We start from the raw sequence: 6,022 nt of genomic DNA on the forward strand, positions 1-6,022 counted from the left end.
GATCCATTCGGAGAACTCCCCTGAGTAGCGGCAGGCTAATCAACTACCCTGCCAGAAATCAAAACAGATTAACGAAACCAACGCAAGACGAGGCCCTATGCTCCCGAGGAGAGTGAATAAGGAAAAAAAAAATTTTTTTTCGTACACTGAAAATGCCTCAACTTCAAGTGATACGCAATTTATTTCCCTCAAGTTCCATGTTGTCATTGTTATTATTGTAACATTCGCCATACATTTTTTGTGAATGCTGCTGAAATGCCAGTACTTGACCGAATACTAATCATTGTCGCTCTAGTAACTGTCGTCTGCACGATGCGAGTTGCATTTAACCCTCCGCTGCTGACTGCACTGGCTTGTAACCTGCCATGTTAGGAAGCGTTGCTTTTCTTATTAAATTCACTGCTTATGCTTCCCTTTTTCTCTTAAGAAATCCACCCGGAATCGCTATCAATACCAAGCATCTCATCAGCAGCAAAATATCATTATTAACAAAATGTTGCACAAAAGTGCCTGCAAATTCGCTCTATAAAAAGCAAAGAATGCTGAAAAAAAGGAAAACTTTTTCCCAACATTTGCGAAAGTGAAACGCATACACGAACTAGAAGCATATTTTGTTTTTCATATTGTCTACGCAAAAGTTTTTCCCTTTACTACTTTGCCTAAGTTTGCACGCTTTGTACTTAAGGAAATTTTCCGGCAAGCAGCCTGCGATGACACTCATTACTGCTTATCGTACAAAATTTTGTAGCTGATTCGTGTTTTTTCTGTGCAACGTCGGTTATTTCCGCTTTTTTTTCGCTTGCACTTGCTCTGCTTCTAATACTCGTATGTTTTTGCTCCCAAAAATATTGCATCGACTTTTGGCGATTTCGCTTTCGAATGCTTTGTTGCTAAATTATACGCTGTTCGATGGGTTTGCTTGATAGGTTTGGTCTGTTGTTGGTTGTAGTATTGGATGGGGTAGGTTAGAGTTAGTTCCACTCGCTAGGCTTGTTGCCCCTCGCCGAAGTTGGGTTAAACAGCAAATTTTGTTCGGTTATGTACTTGTTCGCTTTGCTCTAATGATGGCGTAATTAAGACGTAATATTTTTTCTCTGATTGATTTTTTTTGTTTGGAAAATAATTTTACTCACATAACTTGTTAACTTTTACTTGTCTTGTTAGATGCTTGCTTTCGGAATTCTCGCTCATTACTGATATTTGTTGTAGCAGTGTAGAGTTTTTTGAATTCACTACTCGTTAAGATGACTTTTAGATGGTAGATGGTGCTGTTAATAGGTCAAAGTTGTTAAATAATTGCAAGTTCTATTATAATCACTAATAACACAGTACAACAAATTTCGTTTTTTTTTATTAGAACAGAAAAGTGAATACAAAGCACAGAAAGTACGTTGTGAGTGGAACATTTTTCTGTCATAGCTTAGCGACTCGTACTCGTGTTTTTTTTACACTGAGTCAAATTTTTCAGATTTACATATAGTAAAATTTCATAAGCATTATTTTTGTGGAACATTTTAGTCCTCTAGCTGCTCTCTTCCATGGTCATTTCGGCCAATTTTTTAAGAAAAGCGCAAAAAGTACTTTTAATTGGAACTTTTGAGATTTAAAATGTTCTACAAAAATGTTTGACAGAAAATTTCAGTGGGGGTCACCAAAGGCACAAAAGACGTGAAAGTAAGCGTTTACTCGTAATTTACAGTAATACTCGTTCATTGTATAGTCGCTTTTCTGCTTGAAAGAATGCTGTTGGACAGTGTAATACGTACAAGTGTCTGTAGCTTTCGCTCACTTTGTTGATTTAATAAATTCGTCTTTATTACTTTCACTTATTAATTACGTTTATGTTTACAAATATGCCGTTTTGTTTTACTTTCACTCCCCTCTCTCTACGACTTTTGTTCGCGCTAATTGCGCGATTTGTTTTCGAGTAAAAACTTTAGCAACATTACAGAAATTACAGTGGTTTGGTATACGAGACGGTGATATAAGCATTTTTAGATTTTTTTTTGATTTTTAATAGCAGAAAAGCCAATATTCTATACAGTCAAATTACATACTTTTAGACCAAACATTTTAAGAGAACATATATTTTTCCTCTTTGGGATATAATTTTTTAAAATTCTACCCTAGGTAGGAAGGTAACGTGGTAGGTAAAGTCGGTTGACACACTTAGGCCTGCTGTAGGCCTCTCCTCACTCTACATTGTCCTCATTGAACCAACCTGTGGCTTTAATATGTCTAACAAGGCTTGATATTTTTATATTGGCTACTTCTGCCAAGTTATTCAGGAAACTATTTCCTAAAATATGGAACCTTTTTCTATCCAGAGCCATACACCCGCATAGAAAGTGTTCTAAAGCCTCTTCTTCTTCAATGTCTTATAGGGTGCTCCCAGTCTACTGGCATGCCTGCCAATCAGACAATGCCCTGTTAGGACCCCGAAAAGATTTCTCACGTTTTTCTCGGTAACCGGAATAAGATGTTGGCATTCATTCCATCAGTATAGATGTTGATTCCGCTTCTATTGTCCATTACCCCATTGTCCCACTTTTCTCTCGTTGGGAAAGTTGTGGTAAAGGATGTATTTAAATGCAACTCTACTGAGCTACAAAAGTCGATTGATGTAGGAAGAGGTATTCGTATAGTATTCTTCCGTGACCCCTTTTGTTAGTGGCTAAGTTAGAATATTCTCTTAACCTAAGTGCCGATTTCGCCGACAGCTGTTTACTGCAGGCCTCAATCGGTAATAAGTGCAGCATGACATTCATCGCTGCTATGGGCGGTGTCTTTAGTGCCCTGCGTATAGAGACTAGCACCCCTTTGAATACTTTCTAGGCGTTTTACTGTTGTTCTTTACTCAAGTGTTGGCCACCAGACTAAAACACCGTATGTCATAATACCACTGCTGTATATAGCCAGTGTACTATTTTAGGGGTTAGGCCCCATTTTGCCAACTTGTGCTATGGCTGCTTTTTTACTCTATCATTAATCGTTTGTTTCCACGAGAGCTTCAAATGCTTCAAAATGCTATCAAATGCTAGTCCTCCTAGCTCGCCTCTTCGCCAATTGACAATGTAATTCCCTCAAAGGTAGGGGGGTTTAGAACAGGCATCCTGTGTTTCTGGTGAGCATGATTAGTTCTGTTTTGTTGGGATTTACCCCAAGACCACTCGATACAGCCCACCGGCTTACATTGTTCAAGGCATTATGCATTATTATGGAGAGGGTATCTGGGAATGTCCCTCTTATTAATATTGCCCTGAGGGGTGGCCCTCCTGACGGATCTGCGTATCGTCGAGACCCCAACGTCGAAATTACGAACCTGCCTAGTAACAACTGTTCTGTAAGTTTCACAATGCCCTCGGCGACACCCAAATCAGTCCTGGCGCTTGTTATGGTCTCCGGTAGGATGTTGTGGAAAACGCCTTCTATGTCTAGGAAGGCTACCAGAGAATACTATTTTTTCCCCATTGATTTCTCTATCTCTGAAACCAGTGAATTTAATGCTGTCTCTGTGGATCTACCTCTAGAGTATGCATGTTGTGATCTCGCGAGTAGGTGTCATGTTTACCCTTATAAAGGCGTCTATTAATCGCTCTAACGTCTTTATTAAAAATGAGGAAAGGCTAATAGGTCTGAAGTCTTTAGGTTTCGTATGCGAGCTCCTACCAGCCTTTGGTATGAAAACTACCGTGACTTCCCTCCACCGTAGGGGGTTGTAATTTAGTAGTAATGTTGTTCTGAATATGGTTGTCAGCCATTTCATAATGTTGCCCATTGTGTGTTGTAGTTGCGCAGGGATTATCCCATCTGGTCCCAGTGTTTTATACGGTTGGAAGTTTTCTACAGCCCAAGTTATCTGGGATTCTGTGTCAATGTTGAGGATGTCGGAATCTAGTACCGCATCCGAAGTTGGAATATTGGCGGTTATTCTACCCTAAAATATAGAAAATGCGTAAATGTGCATAGGATGATGTGTGCAAAGGCAAATATCTGTGAATTTATAAATGTTCGGCGATATGCTTCTTCTTTGTTTTGAGCGTTCTGGAATTTTCTTTCTGCGGAACAATGAAATATTGGCTGTTTTTTTAGCAGCTTGAGAACTATCGATAACCATGGTTTGCGGAAAATGCCAAACTGTATTGACATTTCTGTTCATTTAACGCCTGAACAACCACTCCAAATTGCGGGAATATGTTTAAACAAAAAAAAAAAACAAATAAGTCTGTTCGCCAATTTAATTGAGCGGAGTGTTGAAGAAGTCGCCGCAATGTAGATTCGCCGTCGTTCTCCACTTGTTAGCCTTTGCCTTCGACCACGTGAAAAATTTTACGTAAAGATCATGGCTTACGCGCCTATAAAATACTCCTTGTGAAAGAACTGAAGCCAAATGATAAACGTTTTCGTCGTATTTTTGCTGATTGGGCTCATTTAGATTTATTTTTCAGATTTTTTGGAAAAAGTTGTCAAAAATTGAATTGATCGTATGGACCATGTAATTCATTTCTGCGGTGGACATATGCCGGATATCATATTAAAAAATAAATGCCATGAAATTATCTCCCAGAAGTTAATAAACAAATTTAATTACAACAACATTTCTGTTTTGTATTACTATTTTAAGTTCTAAAACTCTTAAAAAACACCCTTTACATATAAAAGAGTTTTAAAAATGGCGCTCTATTGTATGTTCAAGAGTTATTTTTTCTAAAGTAATGTAATAGAAAATTGCGACTGCACAAGCGAAGCCTTTTTGTTAGAGGACAGGCGATCGACCTAACTGTAACTGCAATTTTGGATTTACTGTGATTAATCTGAAAAGATAGAGAATTGTAGTATATATTTTATACATCGAAAATTTAAATTTAGTTTTTAATTTAAAAATTAAAAAAAAAAAATGTTAAAAAAATTAAAAAAATTTTTTTTTATAAAAATAAGCAGCTCTGTAAAATATCAAAAAATCCATCCATCGGTCTGCCACTATTACTTTAGATACAGTAGAAAAAAAAAACTGCATGCAAATTTAATTAGAACAGAGATAAATTCTTTTTAAATAAATTTTTTTCCAGTGCTTGAGCTACCGTTTGTTTCACTAGTAAAGCAAAAATTATTTAGTTAAAAAAGTTATTCTAACACAAAAATGTATGCTGACTTTTACGTTACCCTGTGCATCAAAAATCGTTAAAAAATCCACTTAATAAAAATATGGGTTAAGGCCTGTATATCTTAAGCTAAAGATAAACAGATAAAATTTCGAGTTGATCGGTTAGAATTTTTGCGAGTTATGAGTTCGGCCAACCTGAAAAATATTGTTTCTAGAAAAACCGCTTAAATTCAAAATATATGTATTCCGACATATTTTTCCATTAACTCTAAGTATTTTAAGATGGCTTTGAAAGGAATGCTTTCAGTAAAAAATCGAGTTTCACCTAATAATTTTTAACAAATACTTTTCCATTTAAAATTAAATTAAATAATGTTCAAAAAAATAATGTACGCCCCCGGGTGGGCTCGAACCACCAACCTTTCGGTTAACAGCCGAACGCGCTAGCCAATTGCGCCACGGAGGCGATATTCAATTATGGGCTCAAGTAGGCACCATCAGCACACTGCTGGGTAAGAAAATTTGGGAAGTCAGCATTAATTGCTTTAAAATATATACATTTCTTAGCTTATCAATAAATTGTTTGATTTTAAGCATAGTTGTTGTTGTAAATTTTCAGAACTCTGCCACGTCAGTGAAAATGCAATGAAAATATAATTCCACTGATAAAACTTGGTTGATATCAATGCAAGCAGATCGAGTGCAACCTGTAGAGGACACCTTCAACAGTGGGACACCTCCCGAAATCGCACAAAAGTCCAAGAAAACAAATGTTAATTTGCATATTTTTAGTTAAATTCTTTTTTGTTTTAGAACAAATCCCTTTCCGACAACTGGACACTTTAATGGCTCGACGCGCACGCTTGTTTTCTGATGTGCGGACAACGAGGATCAGCGAACGGATGAAAAGAGAGTAAA

At 37.0% G+C, this 6,022-nt stretch overlaps 1 non-coding gene across 1 annotated transcript; it reads right to left on the reverse strand.

Moving 5' to 3' along the window:
* Nucleotides 1-5,496: 5,496 nt before the first annotated feature.
* Nucleotides 5,497-5,570, reverse strand: Trnan-guu (transfer RNA asparagine (anticodon GUU)). Its single transcript has one exon. It is a non-coding gene; the product is annotated as a tRNA-Asn (tRNA).
* Between the last annotated feature and the right edge of the window lie 452 nt (nt 5,571-6,022).

The sequence above is a fragment of the Anastrepha obliqua genome, chromosome 4 (genome assembly GCF_027943255.1).
Source record: "Anastrepha obliqua isolate idAnaObli1 chromosome 4, idAnaObli1_1.0, whole genome shotgun sequence".
In the NCBI taxonomy this organism is placed as follows: Eukaryota; Metazoa; Arthropoda; class Insecta; order Diptera; family Tephritidae; genus Anastrepha; species Anastrepha obliqua.